Source organism: Durio zibethinus, chromosome 8 (genome assembly GCF_047325235.1).
Source record: "Durio zibethinus cultivar Kanyao isolate XHJ-2024 chromosome 8, ASM4732523v1, whole genome shotgun sequence".
Lineage (NCBI taxonomy): Eukaryota > Viridiplantae > Streptophyta > Magnoliopsida > Malvales > Malvaceae > Durio > Durio zibethinus.
Window position 1 is genome coordinate 3,165,976 of NC_143169.1, and position 15,948 is coordinate 3,181,923.

The following is a 15,948-nucleotide window of genomic DNA, read 5'->3' on the forward strand; positions in this document are numbered from 1 at the left end:
TTCTACATAAGGAGTATTTATCGATTGGGTGACCAATAAATCTTCTTCTCTTACTACACATATCAATTGCCCATCAATAATGAATTTGACTTTCTGATGTAATGAGGATGGAATAGTACCTACCATATGGATCCATGGTCTACCTAATAAGCAACTGTATGAAGGAGAAATATCCATAACTTGGAATTTCACATTGAAAGTTCACATGCCAATTTGTAATGGCATTTTTATGTCTCCCAATACCTCTCTTTGGGTCTCATCGAAGGCTCGAACTATCATATGACTAGGTTTCATATAAGATTCATCAACAGAGAGTTTTACTAGAGTAGTCATAGGTATAACATTGATAGATGAGCCATTATCAATTAAAATTTTAACCATTATATGACTCTTACATTTAACAGTAATGTGAAGAGCCTTGGTATTTTCATGACCTTCATGAGGAATCTCTTCATCACTAAAAGAGATATAGTTTTTAATTGTCAGATTACCAACAAGCTGTTCCACATATTCAACAGAAGCATTGTGATTTAGCACTTTCAACAAAGCATTATGATGTGACTCTAAGCTGAGCAATAACGATAATAGCGAAATTCTAGCTGGTATCTTGTTAAATTATTCTACCACGTTATACTCTCTATGTTTTATTAGCTTTAAGAATTCACAAGCTTTATTCTCAGAGACTGGCTTCTGAAAAATTTTTTCTAGGGCTGCGACAGGATTATTTTGACTTTTTTCTTCTTTTCATACCTTTCTTTCTCTTTTATGGCTTTCTCTAAAGTTTCTAGAGTATAACATTTTCTACTTCGGGTCATTCTTCTTACTTTCGTTATGGTTGTAGTATCTGGATTGACTATGACATCACAATCATACTTCTATGATACTATTTTATCATTCTGATATGAAAAAAGACTAAAAACTTTAATTGTCATCACTAGTCAGAAGACTAGCTTTTCTAGCTTCAATATCGACTTTTCATCATAATAGATAGTTACCGATCTACGCATAAACTTATTCTTTGAATTGATGGTAGACACTTCAGCTTTCGCTAACTCTTTTTTTTCTTCGTAAAACTCTATCTAGCCCATATCCATCAACTTCTACACCTCTTAATGAAATTGGTGACAACTCTCGATAGAATGTCCTAAAGCACCATTATGATAATTGTAGCTCTTAGTTGAGTTAATTGTTTTAGAGCAATTCTAAGATTCTATTGACTTCAATATGTCAGCTTTGACTAAGGTTTCAAACACTTTAGCCATAGGAGTTTTGACCTCTTCTATTCTTCTTTTCACATAACTTGTTTGCCCATTAACCAAAGCATTTATTAATGGCCTAGTATGATTCGATAGAGGGTTCCTATTAACATTTGGAGTCCCTTGTTGGTTGTTATCAAAGTTTAACACCCCTTTATTGATTAACCATCACACTTTACGCTTCAAAGCAATATAGTTCTCAGTGGAATGGCCTGGATTCCTATAGTGATAATCATAATGCAAATTGGGGTCACACCATTTAGGAAACTAAGGTTTCAAAGGTTTAACAATAACAGTAGCAAGTAAATGTTTCTCAACAAGTCAGAGATATAAATCTGTGTATGTTATGGGAATGGGATCGAAAATGAGTTTTTCTTGGGTATTTCTTGGGGCTCTTGAACCGCTATTAGGTCTCCATTCTAGTCTATAGGTACAGCAAAATGGTTATAAGAATATGTGAGTGTCTAAAAAGATGGTTGAAAATAGGATGGATAAGCTAGTGGTTGTAGTGGTTGGTATGGTTGATATGGATGAGGGATGGATGTAACATTGTTTACGGAAGAGTAATGGGTTTGGTAGATTGATACAGAGTAGGGCATGAAACCTCTGAACTGTTACCCCACATAGTTTACTACTTGGGCTTTATTCTCTTTCTTTTTGGGAGCTTCACCTTCTTTACTCCACTTATCTCTCTTGCATCGAGCTTATCATTCTTTATAGCACTTTCGATAATCTCACCTGATATTACCATATTTGTAAAGTTCTTAGTTGTATTACCTATCAATCTCTCATAGTATGGTACTTTCAGAGTATTCATAAATAAAACAGTTGTCTCTTTCTCAGTGATAGGAGATTGGACTTTTGTAGCCATGTCTCTCCATCTTTGTGCATACTCCTTAAATTTTTTAGTTGCTTTTTTTTCTATACTTTGTAGAGATAGACAGTCTGGAACCAGATCCATGACATGCTGATATTGTATAAGGAATGCCTTTGTAAGGTCTTGTCAAGAATGAATACGAGTCTTATCTAATTGAACATACCATCTAGCTGCAGAACCTATAAGACTATCTTGAAATATATGCATTAACAACTTCTCATTGCGAGCATGTGCTGTCATATTTCAATAATACATGGTGATATGGGTCATCGGGCATTTTGTGCCATCATATTTTTCAAATTCATGGACCTTGAATTTAGGTGAAATGACCACATTTGGGACTAAACAAAGCTCGGTTGCATCTATGAAACCATAAAAATTCATTCTTTCCACTGCTCTAAGCCTTTCTTCTAATAATTTTATCTTTTTCTGGGCACTATTATCTTTCACTTTCTCAGATATCTTTATCCCTAGCTTTTCTCTTTCTTTGGGATCATCCAAATCAGGAACTAGGATTGGCTCGGGTGGTTTTTCCATCATAACAGGATTAACAAAATTTTGAAATTATCCTAGAGCAGGTATAGATGTCATTCCTGGATAAGGATTGGGATATCCATCGAGAATAGGAATTTATACTCTAGTTCCTTGAGAAGGTTGAGTCAGTTGTGACTCAAACCCTGAAGGGTAAACAGGATCCACCATGTCTGGCGATTACTCTTGAAAGCTGAGATTTTCTTCTACTACTTTTCCCTTGTCAAGTTTCCTGAGCATATCCATTATTGTACTGAGATCCCCTCTTAGTTCTTTTTGAGCTTTCTTGATTCTCTCAAATCGACTGGTCTATTCTTGTTTCATAATTCTTGTTTGAGTCCTGGTGTTGTATGAATGGCGAGTGGGTAGAGTGAAAATTTTTGAAGGGTAAGCTATTCTTAAACCTTTATTACCATAAAATTTTTAGAAAAATCAAAATGCTATGTGTCGAAAATTTTATTTTTTTGAAAAAAAAATTAAAATGGTGCAAATGATGCATGAATGCAAGTAAAAAATATTTACTTTTGGACAAATTTTAACACTAGAAATTTTCATTGATTCAATACAACTTTGATTACATTAGACTTATCATCCTAGAATTATATCCATAGAAGCGTTTGACTTGCTCATAATGGTCTTTTGCCTCGTCTAGAAAGTTTACTAGGCACTGTCCATATTCTTCTACAGGATTGACTTCTTGTCTTAATGCTTCTACCTTTTCAACCATTTTCCATGCCCTTTTTACTGCCTTACAAACTTAGTTGGTTATGTGCTCTATGTACTGTTACCTCTCTAAACTTTCTGCTTTTCACATCATGCAAGCATCATTTTCTAAATCACTTGTGAAGATCCAATCTTTTTCCCTTCTATGCCACTCATCTATCATTGTTGAAATATAGTTCTTGTGATCTTGCAGTTGTAGCTCCAACCTTCGAATTATCTAATGAAGTGATTCTCATTTAGTACTTCAAAGTGCTTTCTTCTTTCTTTTGCAAGCATGGCTTTCAACCTTTTTTTTTTTTTGGTATTCCACCAATCTTACTGAGTTTGTAAAGTATAAGCCCTTTCAATTCTGGCATTCTTGAAAAATTCTAGTGGTCTCCTCTTGTTTTTTTTGAGCTTTGCCTTTCCATTGGTTTATTTCTTCTTGGAGCTCATCCACTTCGTGTTGCAACTAAAGTAAGACTTAGTGACTTTTTTAGTTTTGAATTGGATTCGTAACCTCTTGTTTTCCTGGTGTAGATATTTCAAATCACTATTAGTCACATCTCGTTCTTTTATGGTTTTTTCTAATTTACGCTCTTGTATCTCTAATTCATAGTTTAGTTGTCCCACCTTCTCACGGAGTCTCAAATTTTCTCTTTTTATTTCTTTTTTTTTAGCTTCTAATTCTTTTTTCACAAGCTTAACTTCTGATAATTGTACTTTTATTAAAAGATTAGCTTATTGGTGTGAGCTATCATCAGGAGAGAGTACTATGTCTCTAGACTGCCTTGCTTTCCAAATCTGGTAATTAGGGGTGACTTTATCGATGAGAGGCTCTAATCTCATTCTTCGTATTTTTTTCCATGCTTGGATTAACTGCTCTGAGGTTTTTGGTGAATTTAGTTCTCTATAAATGAATTCTACCTGAACCAAGACATGAGTGGCAGGAACAAACTGTTTTGCACCAAATTACCTAATCACCATCAACAGAGCATAACTTATAATGCCCCATAGCCCTAATAGTGGTATCCACGGGTCATTTCATCCACGATACAACAAAGGCACTCGAGGCATCTGAGGTGCCATCCATTCAATTTCATCATCGATAATCTTTCGTAAGAAAATGACTCACTCTTTCTTAATCTTCAATGTTGACCATTGACTCTTGCAGAACTCTTCAATTGGTGCTTTTTTTCATAGATATGGATTTGAAAATGCACTCTTCTTTCATTTAAAATGACTTTTAACCCACACATATAATAGCGGTGCATATCCTATGAACCATCCATTTCATTTCGTCGATAGAAATTCAATGATCGAATGGTTTCTGCTAAGACTGTTGGTGTGGGATTAATTGCTTAGGTTTCAATTTGCTCGAAAAAATCTACCACGGTTATCTCAATGTAACCCAAAGTCTTTGGAAAGATTACCATGCCATACAATGATAAAGCAAACATAGCCATGCCTTTGTCATCATTTAAATGCTCTTGAATGAAGTTTCAGAGAAAGTCTCAATGAATGCCGAGATGTTCACCTTTAGGCTTTATAAAAGAATCAATGGTTTTCACTTTAACCCCCATAAGCTTGGCTAACTTTTTACGATAACCTGATTTTGGCTTTCGAGTGAATACTTTATCTGGACACTATAGTTTTATCCCGAGTAAAATTGAATACTCTTCAATAGTTGGCATCAAATCTTCCTGATTAAAAGTGAAGCATCTATAGGATGGATCCCAAAATTGTATAGTTGCCCTTATCAATTACTCATCTATCACTACTGAAATAAAGGATGCAATCTGCCCATACTTCTTACAAAAGCTTTCTTTTCTTTCTTCATTTAATTGTCTCCAGATAGCAACTAAATCTTTTAAATCATTCTGTGTGAGATCCAAATGCACATTCTCAGGTAATTTTGATACATAGTCGATAGGCAAGTAATTTTCATTATTTTGTTAGGCTTCTTTTGACCAAACATATACTTTATTATACGGCTCACATGGGACACTGACTGAAGATGAGCAAATTTGAAGTTCTACGGGATCCATGAAAACTTATTGGAGAGAAATATGTCCTAGAGCAAATATCTCGATGTAGAACTGTATGATATGATTTATGTAAAAAGAAAAAAAAATTGAGTTAGTGTGAAGATGGGGTTTGAAAACAAATTTTTTTTTTGAGATTTTTTGTTTTGTTTTGTATTACACACAACTTTTATTCTTAAGTATTTCTTACAAGAAGGTAGACGAGGTTGTACCTAAGGTTGGTTTCCTAAACTTATTACATGCTGGGTTTGGATTGACACATGTCTAAAAGTTCTCAAATTGTTCCTCACTGTCATCCACGCTGGACTAGTAAGGGACCCCGATCCTCACCCAATACAGGCTATGAACGAAAAGGGTTTAATTTGAGTGGAAGTATTTCGCTTGCCATTACGGAGGTTATCACCTCACGAGGGCATAGGTACTTTACTTCCTCCTATAAGGGACAGAGCTCAGGTATAAAGCTCATGCATGAGATGCAGCATGTCATTGTGTGTGCAAATGTATCTTAATTTATTGTGAGTAATATATACATAACAAAAAAGTATAAAAAAGGCATAGTAAAAGAAATGTGTGTGAACTTTTTTTGCTTTTGACTTTTTTTTTGGTTGAAAATGAAAATAAAAATCTAAGAAATCAATTAGGACTGTTTAAATCAAAATTTAAGGATAACTCGTAGTTAATTTTGGTTTGACTCTTAAAAATAAATTCATATCCCCAATGTAGTCGTCAAGCTATCGTAACGGTTTTTTGTCCGCCCAACGAATTTGGAAATAAAATAAAAAAAATAACGGAGTCGCCACCAATTTTTTTTGGTTATGTGCGATTGGCCACTTATTAAAACATATATTTTTAATGAAATCTTAAAATTAATTAAAATTTCTTAAAAAGATATGTTTAGGATCTACGCAACAGTTTGGGTTCGGGAGTCGGTTACGTGTAGGGAAGGATTAGCACCCCCACAGCGCCAATTTAAAACGGTACCAATTAACTACGTATTACCCTTTGATTTTGATAAAAAATAGTCCTATTTTTGGTGTTTGAAAATTAACTTTCTTGATTTTTTTATTTTTTATTTATTTTCTTTATATTCAAATATTATTCGAGAAAAATAAATTAGAGCTTTTTTATTAAAATATTCTTAAAATGTTCTAGTACGTTGGTAATATTCGTACTGGAACATTAGAAGAACTCTTTCTTACCTAGAGATTTCTTAGGTATCGCTTCTTGAAATTCCTTAGAATCTCATCTTTGGAGGTTTGAATTTACTTTTTGTAAAAAAGTATGTCATGTATGCAATACAAATAATAACATGTTGAAGCACACATTTTATTCTCTTTTTTTTAATTTTAATTTTTAATTTTGAAAAAAAAATTTAATGTATTGAAGTTTTTCTATAAATATTTCAATACATTGGTAATATTTAAAAAAATTCTTCTCACCTAGAGATTTCGTAAAGCATCACTAGAATCCCATCATTGGATAAAATTTCCTTTTTCCTTATTTATACTATTTTTAATAAATTAATTAATTTTTATTTATTATTCTATAAAAAAATTTTTATTCTATTGAAAATTTTTTATAAATACTCCAATACACTGGTAGTATTAAAAAAAAATCTTTTCACTTAGAGATTTAATAGGTATCACTACTTGGAGTACCTCTGAATCTCATCGTCGGATAAAATTTTTTATTATTATTTTTTATTTATTTATTTATTAATATTATAAAACAATAAAAATTTATTTTGGTAAATTTAAACATTTTTACATGCATAAATATTAATAATAATAATTAAAATAACAAAAATAATATATAAAAAAATTTAAAAAAAATTTTTTTTTACGTGAACCGAAGCAGTCAACGGTCTGGTCAACGTAAGACTAGACTGGTTCGATTGGTTCGGTGCTGGTCTAGTCTAGTTTGGGCGATTCAGAGGTTTAGCGATGGTCTGGTCCAGTTCACTTGGACCGGTCGAGGGTCAAAAGGGAGAATGAGTCATCGGGTCGATTGCGTTGATCTCGAGTCGGGTTGCTAGTCGACGCACGGATCTTCAGGTTTCAAAACAATGTCGTTTTGGGCATTTATTAAAACAGTGTTTTTTTGGCTATTGGTCTTCTATATAAAAGTTAAATTTTTTTTTCATTCATTTTTTTCTTTTTTTAAAAAAAATGTCTTCTTTTTTTTTTCAGACAAAAATCCAAACCCACTGACCGTTGTTGGCACTGCCGTTCGTCGATCACCGACCGCCGTCACCGGTGGTCAAAAAAACTAAAAAAAACCCCAAAAAATCCTCATCATTCCCCTAAACACAAATCTGGGCTTGGTTTCATCCGAAAATATCCCAAATGACCCAGATCGGCCTTCAAAGTTTTAGCCCAAAAAAAATTTTTTTTTATTGTGTTTTTCTAGTTTGCCTTTTTCGTGTGTTTTTGTAGGTGTATTTTGGTGCTGGGTTCCTCGTTCTAGGAGACTGTTTCTGCAGAAATTTTTTTTTACAAAAAGCTCTATTTTTTTTTGTAGTTTTTTTTTTTGTTTCTTCCCTCTTTTTGTTTGCAGATTTCAAGCTTTATTTATAAAGCTTGCTAGGATTCAAATCCCATATCTTCTGGGATTCGAATCCCATTTTTTAACCAAAAATTCACGCTTGTCACACGTGTTAGACAGCTTGTTGGTCGGCTGTTGGCAGCTAGCGACGGTGATTTTAGACTTTAGGGATTGTGCATTTAATGCACTAAATTTAAACCGGATAAAAAAGAAGAAGAAGGAAAAAGAAAGAAAAAAATAGAAGAAAAATAAATAATAATAATGATAATAATAATAATAATAATAATAATAATAATAATAATGATAATAATAACAATTAAAAAAATTGGTGTTTACACACAACTTACTATTGTTTCAGTTTAAACTTATTCAATTACACCCTTAAAAGAGATAACACTTTTTCTGTAATCTAGCATGTAATGGCTTTCATGAATGGAGAAAAAAATCCAACACTTGGATTGAAAAAGACATATAAAGACATGAGGCACAACTGTATTTAATCATGTATAATTTTAGCTGTAAAATTTTTTTATTTTCTTCCACATTTTACAATATTTACTCCGTAAAAAATAAAATTAAATTTTAAAAAAAAGATCAGTGCTTAAAAATAAGTTCAAAATAATTATTATTGGCTTTGAATACATAAATAACAATATTTTTTACCAATTTTATGTGAGCGATGCGAATGTCACCTTCATCACTTTTGCAAAGGTTTAATTTTGAAATGAAGTCAATATTTAATTAATTTAACATCCATTAATTTATACAAATAACATAAATAAATAAGAAAAGTACAAAGTTGGAAAAGTGTATAACAAAATATAATATATACACATGATAGTAATTTATGTTATTAATGGTATAGCTAATGAAACTTTGGTTTAGTGGTACGAAAGAGATTATAAAATCTTAAATTTTTAGGTTCAAGTCTTATAGCGTACGGGATTTAGATTTGTTTAGTTATATTTTAATTTGTTAGTTGATTATTCCTTAATTTATTATATATAGATGTAATATATTATTATAATTATAACTTCTCTTGTACTTATAACTTCATAAAAAAATTATTAATTTAATAAATGTCCTTAATCTATATAAAATATGTAAGCATTAAATTTTGAACCTTTAAAATGAGAATTAAATCAACTAATTTTGCTTTAAATTATAATAAAATCATCAAAATTTTAAGTTTTCTAAGATATGCACTTAAAAGTAAGGATGTCAATGGATAGGATATGGGTAGGATAGAATATTCCCTATCCTTATTTCTAAATTTTTGTATTATACCCATACTAAAAAATGAGTATTTAGTGACTTTTTTTAGCAACGTTATTTAACAAATGTCGTTAGACTCTGTGTTATTAAAAAGTTAACAGTGTATTTATCATAAATGTAACTAATTATACATATAGTGACATTTTTAACATAAAACGCCATTAATTAATAAAAATTAACGGCATTTAAAAACTAAAATGCCACAAATGAAATTATTAAAATTGATTAAATTGAAATTTTTTTAAAAAAATTAGGATGCACAGCTTTGATCAAATTTAGTGGCATTTAACTAATAAACGCCGCTATTTAACATCTCAAATTTATTGACATTTATGATAGTAAATGCCATTATTTAATATCATTTAGTGATGTTTATATAATAAACGTTGTTATTTAACATCATTTGGTGGCATTTGTGCTAAATTTTCCCCCGAATAAAAAATTTAGTCAAGCTGTAAATTTTCCTCTCTTTCATTTCCTTCCTTTTTTTCCATTTAGTTGAGCCCCAAATTGTTTTCATTTTCATTTCCTTTTTTCTCCCATGCTGCCTAGATTGAAGCCTTTTCATTTTATTTTTAGATTGAAGTCTCGATTTTGCCTAGATTGAAACCCAGATATGGAAATCACCCTTTTTAGCTTTAGACATTTCAAAGCTTACAAATTTTTTTCCTTCACTATAATTACAATGATTAGACCTCTTGATAAGGCTTAAGTTTTCATAGAAGGTAGTATTGACTATTCTACTTTCAAAATGCCTATAATCACTCTCCAAGCTACAGCTCTACCCTCTCTACGAGCGTTCTTACAAACAAAACCCCTTCCTTTTCTAGGCGGTTTTACACCATTGCTACTTATAGTATTTACCAACCCAGATTAAATACAAGAACCTATCTATGGGTTTAGCTTGGGATGGTCGAGACTCGACTGGCTTGGTCCATTTGGGTGAGGTGGCTGAGCAGTTGAGTACCAGTGAAAAATTGAAAAGTATAGGTGAAAATGAAAGAAAAGAAGAAAAAGAAAAGCTAATAAGGTTAAAGAGAAGGTAAAAAGGGTTCAAGGGTTTTAGTGGGGAGTCGAGATTCGTTGACTATTCCAGGTGTGGGACCTAGAAATTTGAGGCAACTTGTTGAGAATGACAATCAAATTATTGCTGAGCTTAAGCAACTGTATAAGGATAAGGTACTCTTTTTCATTTTTTAAAGTTTATTTGGATTGAACTGTTTGAAACTTAGTCAGGGTTTAGGAATTTTATTGTCTATTTTGGTTTTAATGTGTATTTTGTTTTGTTTTGCATGTAGATGATGCAAAAATTGAGATAAACATTGGTTTTTTGCTTGCATTAAAGTCCATTTGGTGTATGTGGCGTAAATTATATATCCGATCCTTTCTTTCTCGTGTATTGCTCGATATATCACACTAGAGCCCTTGTCCCCAAAATTTGCACTACACAAAAAAAGTGTTCATGATTTCTTGAGTTGTCACCAATTAATCACTACGAAGGTAATTAACAAATAAACAAATAAATATATAGTAATAATGGCAAACGAAAAGGAAAAAATAAAAGAATGTGGCGTGCAACATGAGGACTTCCAAAGAGATCACCTATTCTAGTACTACTTTCGCCCAAGCACGCTTAACTGCATAATTCTGATGGGACCTGGTACTTTAGTGCTAGTATGATTGCACTCATCATTTGATATGCAAATTACATATCTGATTCTTCCTTTTCCGTGCATTACTCGATATATCACACTTAAGCCTTTGTCCTCGAAATTTATGCTACACCAAAAAAGGGTTCATCAATTTCTCAAGTCATCACCAATTAATCACTACAAATGGTAATCAATGAATAAATAAATAAATATATAGTAACAATGACGAATAAAAATCAAAAAATAAAAGAATGGGTGGGGTACAACATGAGGACTTCCTAAGAGGTCACCCATCATAGTACTAATCTCATTCAAGCATGCTTAATTGTGGAGTTCTGATAGGACCCAGTACTTTAGTGCTGATGTAATTGCACCCGTCATTTGATGCATAAATTATATATTCAACCCTTCTGTTCTTGTGCATTGCTTGATATATCACATGCAAGTCACTGTCTTCGATATTTATGCTATGCCAAAAAATGATTTATCGATTTCTCGAGTTGTCACTGATTAATCACTATAAATGGTAATCAATGAATAAAAAAATTAAATATATAGTAATAATGATGAATGAAAAGCAAAAAACAAAAGAATATGGGGTGCAACACGAGGACTTCCTAGGAGGTCAACTATCCTAGTACTACTCTCGCACAAGCATGCATAACTGCGGAGTTCAGATAGGATCTAGTGCTTTAATGCTAGTATGATTGCACCCATCATTTGATGCACAAATTATATATCTGACCCTTTATTTTTTATGCGTTGCTTGGTATATCACATGCAAGCCCCTGCCACCAAAATTTATGCTAGCCATAAAAGGGTTCATCCATTTCTTAAGTTGTCACTGATTAATCACTACGAACAATAATCAATGAATAAACAAATAAATATATAGTAATAACGACGAACAAAAAGTAAAAAAAAAAAAATGTTGGGTGCTACATGAAGACTTCCCAGGAGGTCACCAATCCTAATACTACTCTCATCCAAACACGCCTAACTGCATAGTTTTGATGTGATCCAATGCATTTGTTCTTGTATGATTAGACCCATCAATCGATATGCAAATTATATATCCAAACCATCCTATCCTATGCATTGCACGATATATCACACATGAGCCTCCATCCCAAAAATTTACACTACGTCAAAAAGAGGTTGATTGATTTCTCAAATCATCACCAATTAATCACTACGAATTGTAATCAATGAATAAACAAATAAATATATAGTAATAATGACAAACGAAACGTAAAAGATAAAATAATGTGGGGTGCAACACGAGGACTTCCCAATAAGTCACCCATCTTGGTACTATTCTTGCCCAAGCATACTGGACTACAGAGTTCTAATGGGATCTGGTGTCGTAGTGCTGGTATGATCGCATCTGACATTTGATGTGTAAATTATATATCTGACCCTTCTTTTCCCATGCATTGCTCAAAATATCACATGCGAGCCCACGTCTTTAGAATTTGCGCTACGCCAAAAAAAGGTTCATCGATTTCTTTAATTGTTATCGATTAATTCCTATGAACGATAATCAATGAATAAACAAATAAATATATAGAATTAATGATGAACGAAAAGCAAAAAAATAAAAGAATGTGGGGTGCAACACGAGGATTTCCCAAGAGGTTACCCATCCTAAAACTACACTTACCCAAGCATGTTTGACTGTGGAGTTCTAATGGGATCTAGCACTTTAGTGCTAGTATGATCTCACCTATTTTTTAACGTGCAAATTATATATCAAACCCTTTCTTTTCTATGCATTGCTTAATATATAACACGCGAACCCTCACCTTCGAAATTTTTGCTACACCAAAAAAGGGTTCATCGATTTCTCGAGTTGTCACTAATTAATCACTATGAATGGTAATCAATGAATAAACAAATAAACATATAATAATAACGATGAACGAAAAGAAAAAACTAAAAAAAATGCAGGGTGCAACACGAAGACTTCTCAAGAGGTCACCCAATCTAGTACTACTCTTACCTAAGCATGCTTGATTACGGAGTTCTTATGGGATCTGGTGCTTTAATGTTGTTATGATTGCACCCTTCAAATTATATATCCGACCTTTCCTTTCCCATGCGTTGATCGATATATCATACGTGAGCCCTTATCTTTGGAATTTGAGCTACGCCAAAAAAATGTTCATTAATTTCTCAAGTCATCACCAATTAATCACTATGAATGGTAATCATTGAATAAACAAATAAATATGTAGTAATAACAACAAACAAAAAGCAAAAAATAAAAGAATGTAGGGTGCAACATGAGGACTTCCCAAGAGGTCATCCATCTTCGTACTACTCTCACCCAACCACGCTTAACTGCGGATTTCTTATGGGATCTAATGTTTTAGTGTCGGTATGAATGCGCCCATCATTTGATGTGCAAATTATATATCTGAACCTTCATTTCTTGTTTGTTGCTCGATATATCACATGCGAGCCCCTGTACTCGAAATTTATGTTACGCCAAAAAAAGGTTCATTGATTTCTCGAGTTATCACCAATTAATCACTACGAGTGGTAATCAATGAATAAACAAATAAATTTATTGTAATAACGATGAATAAAAAGCAAAAAATAACTGAATGTAGGGTGCAACACGAGAACTTTCTAGGAGGTCACCCATCTTAATACTACTCTCTTTTAAGCATGCTTAATTGTGAAATTCTGATGGCATCTGGTGCTTTAATGTTGTTATGATCATGCCAATCCTTTGACGCATAAATTATATATTTGACCCTTTCTTTCTTGTGCGTTGTTTGATATTTCACACACGAGCCTCTGTCTTTGGAATTTGTGCTGCGCCAAAAAAGGGCTCACGATTTCTAAAGTCATCATCAATTAATCACTACGAATGATAATCAATGAATAAATAAATAGTAATAACGACAAACAAAAAGAAAAAAATAAAAGAATGTGGGGTGCAACTCGAGGACTTCCTAGGAGGTCACCCAACCTAGCACTATTCTCACTAAGCACACTTAACTATGGACTTTTGATGGGAACCGATGCTTTAGCACTAGTATTATCACACCCATCATTTGATGTGAAAGTTATATATCCGACCCTTCTTTTTTTGTGCGTTGCTTAATATAACACAAGAAAGCCCCCATCCTCGAAATTTATGATATGCCAAAAAAGGGTTCATCGATTTCTCGAGTCGTCACCGATTAATCACTACAAACGGTAATCAATGAATAAACAAATAAATATATGGTAACAACAACGAAAGAAAAACAAAAAATAAAAGAATATGGTGTGCAACATGAGGACTTCTTAGGAGGTCACCAATTCTAGTATTACTCTCGCTCAAACACACTTAACTGTGAAGCTCTGATGGGTTTTAGTGCTTCAGTGTTGGTATGATCACAACCATCATTTGATGCACAAATTATATATTTGACCCTTTTTTTCCCATGCATTACTCGATATATCACAAGCGAGCCCCCGTTCATAAAATTTGTGTTATTCCAAAAAAAGGTTAATGGATTTCTTGAGTCTTCACCGATTAATTACTACGAATGGTATTCAACGAATAAACAAATAAATATATAGTAATAACGACAAACAAAAAGAAAAAAATAAAAGAATGTGGGGTGCAACACGAGGATTTCTCAAGAGGTCACCCAACCTAGTATTACTCTTACCCAAGCATGCTTGATTGCAGTGTTCTGATGGGATCCGATGCTTTAAAGCTGGTATGATCGCACCCATCATTTGATGCGTAAATTATATATCCTACACTTGTTTCCTCGTGCATTATCGATATATTATGCACGCTCGTCCTTTGAATTTAAGTTGTGTCAACAAAAGGTTCATCGATTTCTCGAGTCGTCATTAATTAATCACTATGAATGGTAATAAATGAATAAACAAATAAAAATATAGAAACAACAACAAACGAAAAGAAAAAAAATAAAAGAATATAGGGTGCAACACGAGGACTTCCCAAGAGCTCACCCATCCTAGTACTACACTCGCTTAAGCACGCTTGACTGTAGAGTTCTGATGGAATCTTATGCTTTAGTGCTAGAATGATCGCACCCATCTTTTGGTGTGCAAATTATATATCAGACCCTTCTTTTTCTATGCGTCGCGTGATATATCACACATGAGCTTTCGTCCTCGAAATTTGCATTACACCAAAAAAAGGTTCATTAAATTTTTGAGTCATTACTGATTAATCGCTATGAACGATAATCAAAGAGTAAACAAATAAACATATAGTAATAACGATGAACGAAAAGAAAAAAATAAAAGAATATGGGTTGCAACATGCAAACTTCCAATAAGGTCATCCATCCTAGTACTACTTTAGCCGAAGCACGCTTGATTGCAGAGTTCTGATGAGATTCGATGCTTTAGTGCTGGTATGATCGCACCCATCATTTGATGCGTAAATTACATATTTGACCTTTTCATTCTCGTGTATTACTCGATTTATCACACTTGAGCCCCCATCCCTGGAATTTGTGCTTCGTCAAAAAAAGGTTAATGGATTTCTCGAGTCGTCACCAATTAATCACTATGAATGGTAATTAACAAATAAACAAATTAATATATAGCAATAACAACGAATGAAAAGCAAAAAATAAAAGAATGTGGAGTGCAACATGAGGACTTCCTAAGAGGCACCCAACCTAGTAGTACTTTCACCCAATCATGCTTGACTATGGAATTCTGATAGGATCCAATGCTTTAATACTGCTATGATCGTATCCGTCGTTTGACGTGCAAATTATATATTTGACCCTTCCTTTTTTATGTGTTGCTCGATATAAAACATGCGAGCCTTCATGCTTAAAATTTAAGGTACATCAAAAAAGGTTCAATGATTTCTTGAGTCATCACCAATTAATCATTATGAATGGTAATCAACGAATAAATAAATAAATATATAGTAATAATGATGAACGAAAAGTAAAAAATAAAAAGAATGTAAGGTGCAATACGAGAACTTTCTAGGAAGTCACCCATTCTCGTACTACTCTCGCCCAAAGCACACTTGATTGTGGAGCTCTTATGAGATAGATGCTTTAGTG

At 32.9% G+C, this 15,948-nt stretch overlaps 6 pseudogenes; all 6 read right to left on the bottom strand.

The window, feature by feature from the left end:
* Positions 1 to 11,139: 11,139 nt before the first annotated feature.
* LOC149517307 (5S ribosomal RNA) lies at positions 11,140 to 11,258 on the bottom strand (annotated as a pseudogene).
* Positions 11,259 to 11,478: 220 nt separating this feature from the next.
* On the bottom strand, positions 11,479 to 11,597 carry LOC149517308 (5S ribosomal RNA; annotated as a pseudogene).
* Positions 11,598 to 12,152: 555 nt separating this feature from the next.
* On the bottom strand, positions 12,153 to 12,271 carry LOC149517309 (5S ribosomal RNA; annotated as a pseudogene).
* A 559-nt stretch (positions 12,272 to 12,830) lies between these two features.
* Positions 12,831 to 12,949, bottom strand: LOC149517310 (5S ribosomal RNA; annotated as a pseudogene).
* A 1,550-nt stretch (positions 12,950 to 14,499) lies between these two features.
* Positions 14,500 to 14,618, bottom strand: LOC149517311 (5S ribosomal RNA; annotated as a pseudogene).
* Positions 14,619 to 14,833: 215 nt separating this feature from the next.
* Positions 14,834 to 14,952, bottom strand: LOC149517312 (5S ribosomal RNA; annotated as a pseudogene).
* Between the last annotated feature and the right edge of the window lie 996 nt (positions 14,953 to 15,948).